Source organism: Leopardus geoffroyi, chromosome B1, assembly GCF_018350155.1.
Source record: "Leopardus geoffroyi isolate Oge1 chromosome B1, O.geoffroyi_Oge1_pat1.0, whole genome shotgun sequence".
NCBI lineage: Eukaryota > Metazoa > Chordata > Mammalia > Carnivora > Felidae > Leopardus > Leopardus geoffroyi.
In genome coordinates this window covers 174,673,933-174,690,728 of record NC_059327.1, presented here as the reverse complement: position 1 = coordinate 174,690,728, position 16,796 = coordinate 174,673,933, and the positions used below count along the sequence as shown (strand labels likewise).

General features: G+C 40.3%; 1 long non-coding RNA gene across 1 annotated transcript in view; it reads right to left on the bottom strand.

Moving 5' to 3' along the window:
- LOC123596082 overlaps window positions 1-16,796 on the bottom strand; it is a 54,947-nt gene that overhangs the window by 884 nt on the left and 37,267 nt on the right. The window lies entirely within an intron of this gene.

The following is a 16,796-nucleotide window of genomic DNA, read 5'->3' as shown; positions in this document are numbered from 1 at the left end:
TTATTCTCAGGTCTACGCTCTGAAGAACTAAACCATGTTTGGTTAAAATAAACATTCTGAGAAACTTAACAGAAGAAGACCATGGGGGCAGGGAAGGGGAAAAAATAGTTTCAAACAGAAAGGGAGGCAAACCCATAAGAGACTCTTGAATACAGAGAACAAACCAAGGGTTGATGGGCAGAGGAGCAGGGGAGAGGGGGAAATGAGTGATGAGCGTTGAGGAGGGCACTTGGGATGAGCACTGGGTGTTGTCCTTAAGCGATGAATCACCGGGATCTTCCCCCAAAACCAAGAGCACACTGTATACACTGTATGTTAGCTAACTTGACAATGAATTATATTTAAAAAATAAGCAAATAAACATTCTGAGCAGCATCATTGTTTTCATGAAACATACCAATAGGGAAAGAAGGAAGCAAACTTACTGGCTGCCAGAGTGAGGGGCTAAGGAAGCCAGAGATGGAGGCTCATAATGACTATGGGCGGAGCTGTAATCATCTCAATTGGGAGGAGGTAGATTCTGATTTCAGCTTCCACCCCATCCCTTCCTCAGTCTGCAGGGCAGTTAGCAAGGCCAGGGAACAGACAAGGCAGTGGTTCAGAAGGGGCCCACCAACTGGACCCTCCTCCTCCAGCCCCCTCCCTAGTTAAAACATTTGGTCTCATTGCCAAACCAACTAAAAGCGATTTCGCTTCATTATGTTGAGGATCTGAGAATAAAGCCTGAATGATTTCCTAAATTGTTGTTAACTCAATTCTGTAAATTGTGTGATGGCTCCTCTGAAAGTGTAAAACTGATTAGTAATTAGGGAATGCAAGGGGCTAACGTAAAATTTGTGAAGCTATTAACCTAATCAGGATAAACAGTCGGACTTCACATCCCAGAGAGCCAATTCCTCTCCATCCCTATGAAGTGGAGAGGACTTCGAGGTGTTACATCTATTTACACAATGGACATCTTTACTTTGGAGTCTGAGCACAGTACTTTCAGCAGTTACAAATGTTTTTAATTATTTTCAAAGCAAACTTTAATCATCTCCTCCATCTTTCGGCCAGTAAAAGGTGGTCTCTGGGGCTATAATTCTTTTTGTCTTATAACTTTAAATTTCTCAAATTATGGGTAGCTTCACAATTTCCTTAGAAATTAAATTAGATGAAGGAAAAAAAAAGAGAAAGTCTATAAAATAATAATGAAGCTTAACTCCAGCCCAGTTCTTCATAAGTCTCCCAAAATACCTTGCAAATGCTATATTTCAGGCAAATTTAGAAAGCTACTTGTACCAGTGTCAAGGGAAAATGCAAATTTGCATGCCTGAGGCAGAGACTGTGCCAGAATGCACGGGGGCTACGGAGAAATGTTAAGCGTTAACAGATGCTAGATTGAGCACATTAGCATAGAGATTCTTCCCCCTGCGTGGAGAGGAGAGGGAGGAATGGGGCCTGGGAGTTTTCCTAGTTACCATTCAGTGAGTACATCTTCCTCTGCCATCCTCCTCCCCTGGCAACCCCTTCTCTGCCCTCTGACTCACCTCCATTCACTTCTCTCCCTCCCATGGCTGGCTGCTTGCCTCTCTCGATCCACAAAGTATTACAAGGGCAGCAAGCAGGGGGAGATGGTAAAGGTCTTCAAGTGCCCTGCCTCAAACACCTGAGCAGGGCTCAGGACTGCCCACCCAGTTCGGGTAAGGCTGAGCCTTAAAACTGGAAGATGTAGATGGAAATAAGAATCGCTATCTGGGCAATATTTATGTGATTTGTTCTTCTAAATTTGTTTTAGCCCTCTCGTTTAAGGTATAGCCTTTCATTTTTGTTTCCAAAGATGGTCAATGAGAAGTCAGTCTCAGACTTTCTGATTCGCTTACAATGGCGTTCATTAAAAAATCGAACATTTTTGGAGACAGGATCTGTGATAAAATGTAAGTGTCATGTCAAATGTTGTTGCTCAAAGTTTAGGATTATCAAAGAAGATCCATGTCTCCATTAGCAACCCACCAATAGGCTCAAAACGTGGCACTGAGAACAACGAGAGGGCCAGGCACTGGGTATTGTTTATGTTATCTTATTTAGTCCATACCGCAAAGATAGCCTCTTTTATTGGGGCAGAAGTTGGAGCCTAAAAAAGACTAAGCAATTTGCTTAAACCAGATAATCAGGTCCAGGACTAAACTCATTAGAGCTAAGCCATATTATCAACAATCATCTGAAATTTCCTCTTCTCAACATCTTCAAATGGTTTTCCTATTGTCTTGTATACGTCTAACACCCCAGAGTGACCAGGCACTCGATTCCGCGTGGACCTCTCTCTCCTTTCTCCTCTTTTATCTAAGGTTGCTATTGTCTAGTCCGTTTACATGACCTGCTGTGAGAGAGACCGAGGTAGCCATCAAGCACCCTGCCCCAGACAAGTGCCTCGTGAGACTAATCTCTAAGGTAGAGATCCAGAGCAGGATCCAGGGTTCCAAATGGAAGGCAAGTCCTTTATTGTAAACCAATCGCCAAGCAAAAAAAAAAAAAAAAAAAAATTGTAACTAGATTAACCACATGTAATCAAAGGACCAATGGGAAGAATGATCATCCAAACAGTTGGAGACATATCTTGATTAGTCCAGTGGCCATTCAACAGGAACAAGAAATAGATGAGCTATGAGACTAGAGGACAAAATAACATTTGACTAATGGCCTCTGCACCAGAGGCGTGGAACTGACTTCGAGGAATTACAGTGGTGAAGGTAGATGACCCCGGCTCCATGTGCACAAGGAACCCTGGACCAGCTTCCTATGTAGGAGCAACTGTAGAGGATGCTGTAGCCACAATTTACAGAGATCCCATTGTATTTATACCCACTCCACCAGGTGTAAACAAGGAAAACAGGGGTCATGCATGCTATGGACTGAATGTGTGTGTCCCCCTCAAATTCATATATTGAAGCCCTATGCCCCAATGGGGTGGTATTTGGATGTAGGGCCTTTGGAGGGCAATTAAGTTTAGATGAGGTCATGGGGCTGGATCCCCCACAATGGGATTAGTATTCTTATAAGAAAAGGAAGAGACCAGTACTCCACCATGTGAGAACACAGCAAAATGCTATCTCCAAACCAGTAAGAGAGCTCTCACCAGACACCGAATCTACCAGCACCTTGATCTTGGATTTCCCAGCCTCAAGAACTAGGAGAAAGAAATTTCTGTTGTTTAAGCCACCAAGTCTGAGGTATTTTGTTATAGCAGCTGAGTGGCCTGAGACAATGCCCGAAGTCTTTGGTAAAGACCAGCTCCAAGCACTGAACATTGTGGATATTTACAGACCTACTGACCCAGAAATCCTGGCATGATAGGTTAACATCAGCAAACGCCTTAAGCATAGGGAAGAAGATGAACAGAGTTGGAGGGAGGCCCCGTTCGGGAGAAACTCTGAGAGAATTTCGTTCCTGGTATCCCTGGATGGTAATAAGACAAATTAATTATAATACCGGAGGAGCAGAAATTCTTGCAACTGATAACGCTTCCTAGCCTGGTGCCCTTGGCCCCCAGAAGACAGGGTGGCACCAGACTGCAGTGTCACCAATGAATCTGCAAACACAACAGCGGACAGACTCTCCAGTGTTGTTTCTCCCTGATGATAGGAACCAAAAATGGCACCTTAGATTGAGAATCCCTAAGGTTCACAGAGTTACCAAAGGAGCAAAGACTTCGCTGAGGAAAGGAAAACTATTTTTGCAATTGCCTTTTGCAACTGGGGAGACAGCATCGTTTAAATTGGCTATGAATAATGATTCGTGTTGTGCTCCAGACTACAGAAGCTCACACACACCTACCCAAGACTATCTTAGAGTTTCCAGGCTAGCATTCTAGGGTCCCATCTGCAAATTTATCTTCATTTATGGCAGACAAAACATTACAGAGACAGCAGGGTGCAATTCAGAGGTGCCTTGCTGGTAAGTGTACTCTATTTCTTTTCCTCCAACTTCTGACAAGGCATTCACAGGCAGAAAGTCTGTCCTTTACTGACCATGATGTCAATTTTTTTTTTTTTTAACCTTCCTGGAAGTCAGGAGATTGAGCCAGTCCTTTTCCCACTGGATGAATTCCCTGAGGCCCTCAACTGGGCTTTCCCAAAGCCCCCGTTGCCCCCAAGGCACTTACAACAGAAGGGCAACCTTGGAGCTGACAATGCCACCCGCATCTGGAGGTGCTCTAGTTGGCCACACTGTATACACAGAATGTCTCACAAAATATAAGGTTGAACAAGTGTCATATTTACATACTTTATTTAAACCCCCTCAAGATAAAGCATTTTTACACTGGTTAATAGTAAGTCACTTGATTTGTTAGCTTAGACCTTGTAGAACGAAAGGTCTGAAGAACCAAGAGAGCCCTGGGAACACAGGCCTCTTTCCTGGAAATGGTCAAGGCCCACTTTTCAGATGAAGCTCTGAAACTTAATCACTGCATTTCTTTGAGCAAGTTACCTCACTGCCCTCTTCTGTAAAAATGGGAATAATAAGCTAAATAGTTTAAAAGCTAACTGTTTTTTAGGATTGTTCTGAAAAGCGTATGAAAGGCTACCCCTGGCCACGGTGTCCAGCACATGGTGGAAATTCCACCAAAGCCATTGAGGAAGACAGGGGAGGGGCCGCCCAAGATCCCACGACAATTACCCAGGTGGACAAAGAGAGGAGGCCCCGGGAGCAAGATGTCTAGCCTCCCGGTGAGACGCAGGCCTTCAGTGATGCTGGGTCACAGGCGGGGAGGGTGCAAATAAATGAGGATAAGGAGGCAGAGCCAGATCAAAGAAACCCAGCCCTTGGATCGTCTCCTCTTCTCCCTCCCCTGAGAAGAAGAAGGATGGCCCCTGAAACTACTGCAAGTGACACAGGCAGCGGTCTCTTTCTTTAAAAGTTAGCAAAAGGGGAAAGATCCCTTTCTGCAATTTGCTTATTAGCCAAAATAAAAATAACCCAACTATGCCACAGCTAAATTTGGATTTCGTTCTCTATCCTGCCTCTCTCTCTTGTTTACCCAGTCCCCATCCATCCTTCAGCTCCACCTTCAAAACTCCATGAGTAATTAACTGAACTTTGCCATTGCTTGGAAGGACAAAAAGAGCCTGTGCGAGCCCCTGCAGACACAGAAGGGCAGGACAACCCTGGATGGAGACAGGCCTGCGCAGGGCTCTGGGACCAGCTCTGACTTGGTCCTTCTTGGCCAGGCCACTGGCATGCTGCCTTATTTGAGTTCCTTCACTTAGGATTCTTTTCTTCTTTTTTAATTTTTTTTAATGTTTATTTATTTTTGAGAGACAGCACGAGCAGGGGAGGGGCAGAGAGAGACACACACACAGAATCCGAAGCAGGCTCCAGGCTGTCAGCACAGAGCCCGACACGCCCGGAGCTCACTAACCGTGAGATCATGACCTGAGCTGATGTCAGGAGGACGCTTAACCAACTGGGCCACCCAGGCGCCCCTCTTAGGATTCTTTATATGTGATCCTTCTATTATCGCTCATAATGCGCAGATCAATGACCGCGTGCATACGTAACAGGCAGGCAGGAGGAGGAGCGCCTACCACTGATAAGGTGCTTTTGTGCAAATCCCGGGAAAGCACTCACCGAGGCTGATGCAGCCCCACGCCAGGGCCCATGGATTAGTTTGCAGAGCAAAAGTTGGAGTTTCAGCTCCCACCTGCTCTCGCCGTCCCAGGCACCTTTGTGCAAACCAAAAAGTGCATCACCCTACCTGTCAGTCCTCCTGCTCAGTAAATATTTCTTGATACGATGTGCCTCCTCGCTGATGTCTTTTAACTGTTTATGTGACAAGTAGGCTATGACTTATAGTAAGCATTTCAATGACCTCAAGAGTGGGGTAACAACTTTATAATTACATGTCTAACCTCAGGAAGGTCCGGCGGCAATAGAGTGCAGAAAACATAACGGTAACAGTTAATTTTTCCCGAAGATTTACTCATGCTGGTTAAAAGCTTTCTGTTTGCTATCACGCGAATATTCACCATTCAAATGAGGTACATTTCAGTTTACAAGTGAAAAAACTTTAATAGAAAAAGTTTATTAACTTGAGACTGTCGGAGCAAGGACATGAACTCATGTTGACTTATTTCCCAAATTTGTAAGGCCAGAAGAATATGACGTATTTCAGGCCTTACTCGCTCACAGGTACGGCATTAAACACCACGGAATCGTCTGGTGAAATTAGCATTCTCTTTTCAACCTTCTCTCGATCCTTGCGATTGTGCCTCATTCTAGTGCTGGCATGCCTTTAACACGCACCCTTGCTGTCTTCCTCTTCCAACCAATAGAAAATAGATCTCAGGCTCAGAGCCTTCCACACACAATAGTATCCAGAAGAACAGTATACAGTTTTAATTATATTATCTTATGGCTATGGCAAGGGTTATGTGTTCTCCGTTTCCCAGCTATCGTACAAAATTTCCATTCTAAATAAAATCAAGAACGTTGTAAAAGCAAAATCCTAAGCAAGTAACAATGTGGTATATTCACCATGAGAAAAATCATTACAGGGGTAGTTATAGGTGCGCAAATATAGCAAAACTCAGGGAGGTGTTGAACCAACAGCTAAGGATTCAGAAATGTGCTGATCTATAACCTCCATATACAACTGGAGGGAGAATGCCAGGTAATTAAATATATCACCCTAGGCCTGAGGGTAGTGAATTAGACTAATAAGCATTTCATTCCACTATTTCTTCTTTGTCTGCCTAACCTCCTTAAGGGCTTCATTTCCTTTTCAATAGTGTGGTCTCTGTTTTTAAGTCCCATGAGTGTACTTTGTTAAAATTCAGAAATTGGAGGGGCGCCTGGATGGCGCAGTCGGTTAGGCGTCCGACTTCAGCCAGGTCACGATCTCACGGTCCGTGAGTTCTAGCCCCATGTCGGGCTCTGGGCTGATGGCTCAGAGCCTGGAGCCTGTTTCTGATTCTGTGTCTCCCTCTCTCTCTGCCCCTCCCCCGTTCATGCTCTGTCTCTCTCTGTCCCAAAAATAAATAAACGTTGAAAAAAAAAAAAAATTTAAAAAAAAAAAAAAAAAAATTCAGAAATTGGGGGTGCCTGGGTGGCTCAGTCAGTTAAGTGTCTGACTCTTGATTTCATCCCAAGGTTATGAGATGGGGCCCTGCATTGGTCTCTGCACTGAGCATGGAGCCTGCTTGGGATTCTCTCGCTTCCCCTCCCTTTGCCTCTCTCCAACTTGCATGTGCTCTCCTTCTCAAAAATAAAAATTAAAATTAAAACTTTTTAAAGAATTCAGGCATTGTTTTGGAATTTTTACTTAGTTCACATTGGACTAGAATATTGTCAAGTACCCTGGTGCTTATGATGCATTTGGTTTTTTGTTTGTTTGTTTGTTTCGGGTTTTTTTCCTAATATACCCTTTGCAGTACAACTTAATAGTCCATTAGGAAAAAAAAATTATTTGCAGATAACATTTTAGCAATTCCTTATGTGAAACTATCAGGGCTTTTTATTTGTTTCTGCTTCCATTGTTAGTAAAATGAGTTGGAGATAACTTTCTAGGCAAAATGTTTGTCCATGACTAATCATGAAATTATTTTACAAATCGAATGAATGTCATTACTGATACTAATGAGGGAGAGCATCTACATGAATTGATTGAAATGTTAAAGTGTTAACAAAATATTATGATCATAGCTATTCGTACTTAGCGCGTGAGTTACCTAGAAGAGTAAGGAAGGTTAGACAAAATTGATCCCAATTATCACTAACCTATCCACATGAACTGATCACATTATTCTACTGCTGGATTATAATAGTGAATGAAACACTATTGAGCAAGATCACTGGTTAGCCTCTCTGGTCGATTGGATCCTCCAGCTGTACCCCACAGTTGTATGGGGCTAGAGACTATGTTGAGTTGGGGTGGGATGGTCACTGTCTGGGATACCAGGTCTGGTAGGGCTTCAAGCTATATTCTGTGACTGGGCTTGGTCATTGACTCAGCTCCCTGCCTGGGCATATCTACAGTCTCTGTTCACCAACTGGGCATGACTATATGCTGGGCTCTGCTGGTGGGTAGGGTAGTTGACTGGTCTCTGAGACTGCTCAGAGTCACTGGTCAAGCATCCTGGTTATCTGGGGCCAGAAGCTATGCTGAATAGTTGGGTGGGACTGTTGACTTGGTTCTCTTCCCAGGTGGGACATAGGATATGATCCTTAGCTGCTGGGCATCTGTGGCCATGCCTTCCAGTGGGGCAGAACTAAAGGCCATGCTGAACAGTTGTGTTGGACTATAAGTTTGCTTCCCTACTTGGGTAGGCCATAGGATGTGCTCCACAGCCAGCATGGCTCATTGGGTGGGGATCCAAATCGGGCAGAACTACTGAGTCTCTGGCCAGACAAGGCCACCAGCTCAGCTCTATAGAATGGCTGCTGTCTGAGATCTCTGCTTGGGCACTGCTATAAATAGGAACATAGTCCACCAAGATCTCAGCACTGGTTGTTCTAAGCTCTGCTCCCCTTTTCCATCTCTATCTGGTCTGCAACATTGGAGCTCTGAAGTTTCCCCCAGTGATCCCATAAAGTGAGAGCTTAATAAGCTTAACAAGCCTCCCAGGAAGCATCACCCAGCGCTGGGGATGCTGGATGACCACCCTGGGTTCTCTTTTACCAACTGGAGAAACTGTGGGCCCATGAAGGGCTTCTTACTTTGGCTTCTTACTGCTCTGTGGCAAGGGTAATGCAGTCAAAGTGGTTGTTACCCTTCTAATACAGTCCTTTTTAGTCTCTGTGGTCAGGGGATGCCTCAGTTCCACTCTCACATTCTGGGATTAACACAATAGTGTCTTGGCTCTGGACCATTGCTAGTTGATCTTCTTGTGATGGGGACTGAGTCATGAACAGCCTATGTCACCCTCTTGATAATGTCAACCCACTCAAATTTGATTTTTTTTTTAAATATTAATACATACGTTAAAGAAACTTAATGAACTCCATGAAGGATAAACTTAAAGAGATCCACACCTAGACAAATCATAGTCAAACTTTCAAAAGACAAGAATCTTACAAGCAGCAAGAGAGAAGTGACTCATCCTATACAAGGAATTCTCACTAAGATTAACAGCTAATTTGTCATCAGAAACTATGGAGACAAAAGTTGGTAGGATGACTTATTTAAAATGCTGAAAGAAACAAATTCTCCATCGATAATTCTGTATCCAGCAATATTAATTTTTTTCATGAAGAAGAAATTAAGGCCTTCCTAGATAAACAAAAACTGAGATAATTTTTCTCTAGCAGGTCAGCCCTGTAAAAATATTAAAGTCTCTCAAGAGGAGTTGAAAAGATACTAGAATAAAGAAAAAATAAAATAAAGAAAAAATAAAGAGCATTGGTAAAGGGAAATTACAGGTAAATGTGAGACAGGTTAAATGTATGTTTTTGTCAGCTCTTCTTTATTTCCCCTCCATAAGATTTATTATTTGTTGGTTGGTTGGTTGGTTGGTTTACTGAGAGTGAGAGTACTTGAGCAGGGAAGAGAGGCAGAGGGAGAGAGAGAGAGAGAGAGAGAGAATCTCAAGCAGGCTCCAAAATGCTCTACGCTCAGCATGGAGCTCAACACAGGGCTTGATCTCACAACCACAAGATCATGACTTGAGCTGAAGTTCAGATTTGGCCATTTAACCGACTGAGCCATCCAGGTGCTCCTTCCTCCATATAATTTAAAAGACAACGGCATAGAGCAATAATTATATATTTGCGTTGCTAGGCATTTGATGTATAAAGATGTAATATGTACACCAGTAATAGCACAAAGGAGGGGGAAAGGTTGGAGCTATATAGGAGCAAAGTTTTTATACACTGTTAAATTAAGTTGCTGAAAATCTGAACGATGGTTCAGAATTGAAACTGACAGTTTCAATTATAATCATCAGGGAAGGGCTAAGAAAATGATTTTTAAAATATAGTAAAAGAAATGACAAAAGAATTAAAATGACACAATAGAAAATATCTATTTAATACAAAAGAACTCAGTAATAGAGCAACAGAGGTTGGGGAAAGGCATGACATAGAAAACGAATGGATTAGAATTAGACAGATATGGGTTACATGTCACCTCTGCATCAGCTAGAAATTTCCTTGGAAAAATTTCCTTATTCTATGTTCCTCAGTTCCCCATGTCCTATATATAGCACGGAAATAATAACATCTACATTACTGCCTTGCTGTGAGAAATAAGGCAAGTGAAATACATAAAATACTGAATTTGACATTTGGTAGATTCTCAGTAATTATTAACAATAATCATTGTAATAGATACCATATAAATTCTGAGAGGTCTTAACTTTCGAAAAGTAAAACGTGTGCTCAAATATATTTAAAAAGCAATGGATGCGGGGCGCCTGGGTGGGGCAGTCGGTTAAGCTACCGACTTCAGCCAGGTCATGATCTCGCGGTCCGTGAGTTCGAGCCCCGCGTCGGGCTCTGGGCTGATGGCTCAGAGCCTGGAGCCTGTTTCCGATTCTGTGTCTCCCTCTCTCTCTGCCCCTCCCCCGTTCATGCTCTGTCTCTCTCTGTCCCAAAAATAAAATAAATGTTGAAAAAAAAAATTTTAAAAAAATAAAAAAATAAAAAATAAATAAAAAAATAAAAAGCAATGGATGCAATATATAGAATGTACACAGAAATACTCTTTACATTTTAAGTACCGAAATACTAACAATCTTGGAAGATCTTATTTTAATAAAGCAGCATAAAAGACCATGCAAAGAAGCATTACCTATATTTCTAAGGTGTCAGTTTATTAGAAGTGGACTTTTGTTAGATAAGAATATATTGAGACTAAATGTGTAAAGGTGTGTACCACGTGCATTCAATATTTTTAGAAAACAAGCACAATAGGCTTCAAACGATTTTGAGTTGAGTGAAAAACAATACTGAAAAAATCACTCTGCTATTTAAAGCATGTGAAACCAAACAACCATTTTTGGGGACTTAATCTTGCTGGTTTACATGCTAAAAAGAAGTACTTCTCATGGTTCTTTCACGTGAGATAAAGTTAGCGAAAAATCTGGCAAAGCAAGGATACGCATAAGTTGAGATATTTGAACAGTTTTGCTGGCATATGTCAGAATCTTAAAAAAAATGTTGGGGAGGCTAGAGTTGTCTTGGAATTAAAGGCAACCATGAAATAGGAAGAGAGTACTGGGTTGGGCATCAAGGAACAAACAGGGACCACATCCTGGACCCTGTACACTCTCAAGCCAGAAGATCTTGACAAGTTAACTCTTTTGTTTCTTAATTTCTTTCTTTCTAAAGAGTGAGGGTTTTTTTTGGTGGGCTGTGTGATCCTTCTCCATTCTAATATTGTATGGTTCTGTGTAATATTTCCTCTTCTGGAAGAAAAATGCTAAGGCTCTACACAGGCTTTTTCTCTTTGAGTATTATTAACAAGGTAGACATGAATTCCAGAGTTTGGGTCATTTTTTCCTTAATGGGTGACTAGCAATTCTATGGTGCTTCTCTCTCCAGCTTGTTTTTTTCTTCTTTGCTGTTACGATTCTTTCTGTTATTTAAAAAAATGCAACTAGAATTCATGCTATGATCCTCTTATTATACCTAAAGTCAGAGGGGTATTCCAAACATATGGCAACTAGCATAGCACAGGCATGAAACAATCAACAGCTACGGATGCTGGCCATACAGACATGTATTATTAGCCCTGCATAAAACTAGGAGAGGAACTTGATCGATTTATTTTTTTGCTCTTCTCAAATTTTTATTTAAATTCTAGTTAGTAAACATACAGTGCAATATTGGCTTCAGGAGTAGAATTCAGTGATTTATCACTTAAAAACTCTACCCAGTGCTTATCATAAAAAGTGCCCTCCTTAGTACCCATCACCCATCTAACCTATCTCCCACCCACCTCTCTCCATCAACCCTTAAAACTTGATCAATTTAGATAAGGTTTACAAATATTTGTGTTCTTCAATCTGTGTGTATATATACACATGTATTAATGTGGGATCATATTCACTTCAAAATGCATTTAGTTTATAAGTTGAATTATCCTTAGTTATGTCTAAGATGCTTAAAGAGATAAATAAAGGAATAATATTCACTAACACTGAACAAAAAGGTATTCACTAGAAAAGGAGATAGATGAAATAAAAAGAAGTAAATATGGGAAAATTAGAAAATTTGGGAATTGAAAAATCATCATTGAAAAAAAATTTAAATATGTATTAGATAAGATAAACTCTAAACGGGAAACAAAAAGTGAATTGGTGAATTGGCGTTCATAAGAATTTCACCTATAATGCATCAAAAAGAGATGACAGGTGCAAAAGGTGCAAAAAGGTGCACCTATAATGCATGCAAAAAATATGACAGGAGTTAGGGGTGAAGGAGGATAGGCAAGAAACTCTAACCTAAACCTAATGGCAGATCCAGAAGAGAATGTAGAGAGTAGAAAAAAACCACAATGTTTAACAAGACAAAAGACATTTTCACAGCTAAAGGGAGACATGAGTCCCCAAATCAAAAGTACAGTAGGATTACAGAGCAAGAATGATAATTAAAAAAAAGACAAATAAAAATATACCTAGTCTTAGATTTTTCTTACCAAAGATACAGAACATCAAGGGAACAGGGGTGGAGGAAGGGAAGACAGAAATTTTAAAAAGTGCCAGAGGGGAAAGCAAGATTAATTACAAAAATTTGACAGGCAGATTGACAACAGACTTTTCATGAACAACTATAGATCCTGGAAGGCAAAGAAGAAATATCTTCAACATGATGAAGAGAAAATTACTCTCAATATTGAATTTTATATCTAACCTCATAATATTCAACAGCAAGAGCAAAATAAGGACATATTCAGACATGCAAAGAGAATTTACCTGCCAAGTACCTTTATAAAAGGAAATAATGAAGGAGACGATCTATTAAAAAAAATAAATCTGACCCAGAACAGGGATCAAAATTGAACCAGGGAAGACTGAGTTCATAAAATAGGCCAGTGAATTTAATTTTTGAATTCTCACTTTTTGTATTAAAAATAAAAACAATAGAAAACAATATCACATGTTAGCAAGTGTTAAACGAACAGTTAAAGTGTCCTCATAGATATACAAAAGTGCAAAATTATTTTTATTATGCGTTTTTGAAATGGAAGATATTCACCAAAAGAATAGAAATGCAATCTATGATTTACAAACCATAAAAGGGAAAGACAAATATATAAAAGTATTTATTATGCAACAGAAAACAATAAAGGAAATGAAAAAGAAGAGAAGGGATGATCAACAGAAAATTTGAAGATGGTAGAAAATATCCCAATAGAAACATTTTTCTCCTAAAGTCAGTTATCAGTCCTTAAAAGCAGATATTCTATGTAAAACACTAACCAGAAGCCTATCCTCCTTTGTTTTAAGGGCTAAAAAATACGAATAGTACAGTTCAATTAAAAATTCTCAGGGGCGCCTGGGTGGCTCAGTCGGTTAAGCATCTGACTTCAGCTCAGATCATCATCTCGCTGTTTGTGGGTTTGAGCCCCACGTTGGGCTCTGTGCTGACAGCTCAGAGCCTGGAGCCTGTTTCAGATTCTGTGTCTCCCTCTCCCTCTGCTCCTCCCCCACTCGTGCTCTGTCACTCTCTCTCTCAAAAATAAATAAACAGTAAAAAAAGTTTAAAAAAAATTCTCACCCAGTTTCAATTTTCTAAAATGAAACTATGACAAAGTAAAAAAAGCTTATTTGTATAAGTAACAAATTATAATGATAGGTTATGAAATGCTCAAAACATTGCTTCCTGATGATCAGTTAATATGATTGTTAGCACACAGTTGCTTTATATCCAATGGCATGATCTCCCTCATTGCCAGGAACTCTGAGTCACATTTCCTCTTTGTGGACATTGGTGCACTTATCAAAATGTCCCCAAATAATTCTGAAATTCTATTCATTGCATTTGGAATATAACACAAGAGTTTTCTCATACATCAATTTGTTGAAAATGTTAGTATTGGACTGGATGTAAACATAATTTCTTCATATGTAAACAGCAGCCAGAAGGCATAGTATTGCAAAATAGGAATGGTTTAAGAAGGCATTGTTAAGAAAATTGTTCTAGAAAGACATTGATAGGAAAGATGTTCTGTGGAGTATAATTAAAACAAATTATAATCATTAAATATACCAATGAAAAGACAGAGACTATCAGAATGGATAAATAAAACAAAATCTAGTTATATAATGCAGAAAAGACACACCTAAAACAACCACACAGGTGGTTGGAAGTAACAGGATAGAGAAGACTTACGTATTAAATAGGATTCTGCTATGAGTGACAGAAAAGCCAAAACGATAGTGACCAACCAAGTTTGAAGTTTGTCTCTCCCATAAACGGAGTCTGAAAGCCAGTTTTTAGGGCTGGCAAGACAGCTTCACTCCATGGAATTTCAGGAACCCAAACTCCTTGGTCTTCACAACTCTACCATCCTTAGGCTGGAGCCCTTGATTTTTGGTTCAATATGGTAGGAACTACATTCTAGGTGGCAGGACTGAATTAGGGATGAAAAAATAAAAGGAATGTGCCAGCCATCTTGAAGAATGCTCTTCGTTCATTTCACCTTCAAACTGAAAATTACCGCCATCATCACAGTGCAGAAGAGGCAACTGAGGCACAGAAAGATGAAGTGAGTTGCCCAAGTCATCACATGACCAGTAAGTGGTGCAGGCAGAACTGGACCCTAGAGGGTCTGTTCTTATACACCACACCATATTGATAGATAGCTTAACTTCTCTAGACCTGTATTTCCCCATCTGTAATATAAAAAAGATGGTCTGGATCTTTGTGGGCCAAATAAGGTCTACAAGTGGGTTTTGTTTGATGTAATTGCTTTTTTATTGTTGGTGGTGGTTTTTTGTTTTTGTCTTTTGTTTTTTGGGTCTTTTTGCAATTAGAATGTCTTTAGGTAGATTACACATCACCCAGTCATCCAAGACCCTACCACCTCCCCCTTGTTTTTCTCTTATATTAGCTTTTCACTTTATTTCCCTTCTGGCACCAGAAGACGTTTAGGCTGGGAACCCCTAGATAAGATGCTTCTCCTTTCAGCTCTAGAGGGCTACTGTCAAAGGAAGGAAAACAATCTTCTGAGGGATGTTCACCAAAATTATCCAGGGTTCATTTGATTCAGGAGTACGTCATTGAAATAACTCAAATAACCAGAAACTTCATTAAACTGGAAGAAGATAAGCAAGGTGTAAGCAGTTTGAATATCCTTTGCTAAATTTATGTATACTAAATATGTATGGCAAACTCCAAACTCCAGAGATTAATGCAACACACTAATCCTAGTTTTCGAGTCCTACTCATCACAATATAGGAGATCCAGGACAGAACTATTTAGTAAATAGTCCATCTAGTTGGGGGTTCTTTTTTCAAATTTTTATTGAAAGTCAATAAATTTTTAAAAGCAGTTTTAGGTTCACAGCAACACTGAGGGGAAGGTAGAGATTTCCAATACACCCTCTGCCCCCACACAAGTAAAGCTTCCCCATTACCCACATTCCCCACCAGAGCGGTACATTTGTGACAACTGATGAACTCACATTGACATCATTATCACCCGAAGTCCATACTTTACATTACGGTTCACTCTTGACTCCACTTAGTTCTATATCCATCTCCTGTTTCATCGCCTCAATTTCCTGTCCCTGACCTAACCCATCTGAATCTGCTCCCCAGTCAAGGTTACGCTGGCCCAGTTGGTTACCTGTTTCAATATCAATAGGCTAATTGAGGGGAATTCTCAACATCTCTAGCTGTGATAGTTGCGGTTGAGTGGGGCTTTAAAATCTAAACCCACTGCTTCATGTACCAGGTCATGGTTCATGTTTCATAGTTTTCATATTGGCTGCTTTTCTCTTTTCCAGTGGCTATGGCACTCTGCTTCAGGAGATGTTTGAGTGTCGCTTTTGTGTGTCTGTGTGGTGGCTTAGCTATCAAGTGTGACAAAAGGAAAAAGGAGCAAAGGAGTGAGAGCATCTTTATAGTGACAAATGTTAAGTCTACACTGGCAAAGGGGGAAGTGAAAATGAAAGAAGGCCGCTGGAAAAGAACATATGGGGAACACATGCTCTGGGAAGTACATGTTACTTCCCAAAAAACCATTCAAATATTTGTGTTCTGTGTCTTGGAAATTCGGTTATGGGTGAGAGCATTGGAAACTAAGCTCCCACAAGAAAAAATTATTTTAATTGATGCTACATTTGCTTTCAATAGGAATGTTGCAGTTGATTAATCCATGAATCAATAAAATGCTAAGAAGGATGAAACTCACATTGGAAAGAAATTAATTAGCAGACTTCAGATAGTTTAAAAATTAAACCATGATAAGGAAGGAGGTTGTCACTTCTCATTAAGCCTTTTCACAATTAAAAAAAAAAAGCCTCTGTTTTTGGAGACAAGAATGTGCTGCTAGAATTCATTGCTTCATCAAGAGATGGGGACATGAAAGAAAGCAGGCAAAAAGATAAAAGAAATGAATGTTTTGTCTTGTTTAATCTTCCCCAAGTAGAGTCATATAATGATGGATGGTTCAATTTATTTAGCATGCTGCAAAACAGCAGAAGGCAGGTGACCTCGATGGATATTTGCATATTTAGAAACCTTTGGTCCATTACTTAAATAACTCATCATCAAACATTTATTTCTTGTAAGAAAATGTGAATTGTGTATATGATATGAAAGAGAGAATACAAACATAGAAGGAAGTATAACATGTTCTAAGACTTTCCATG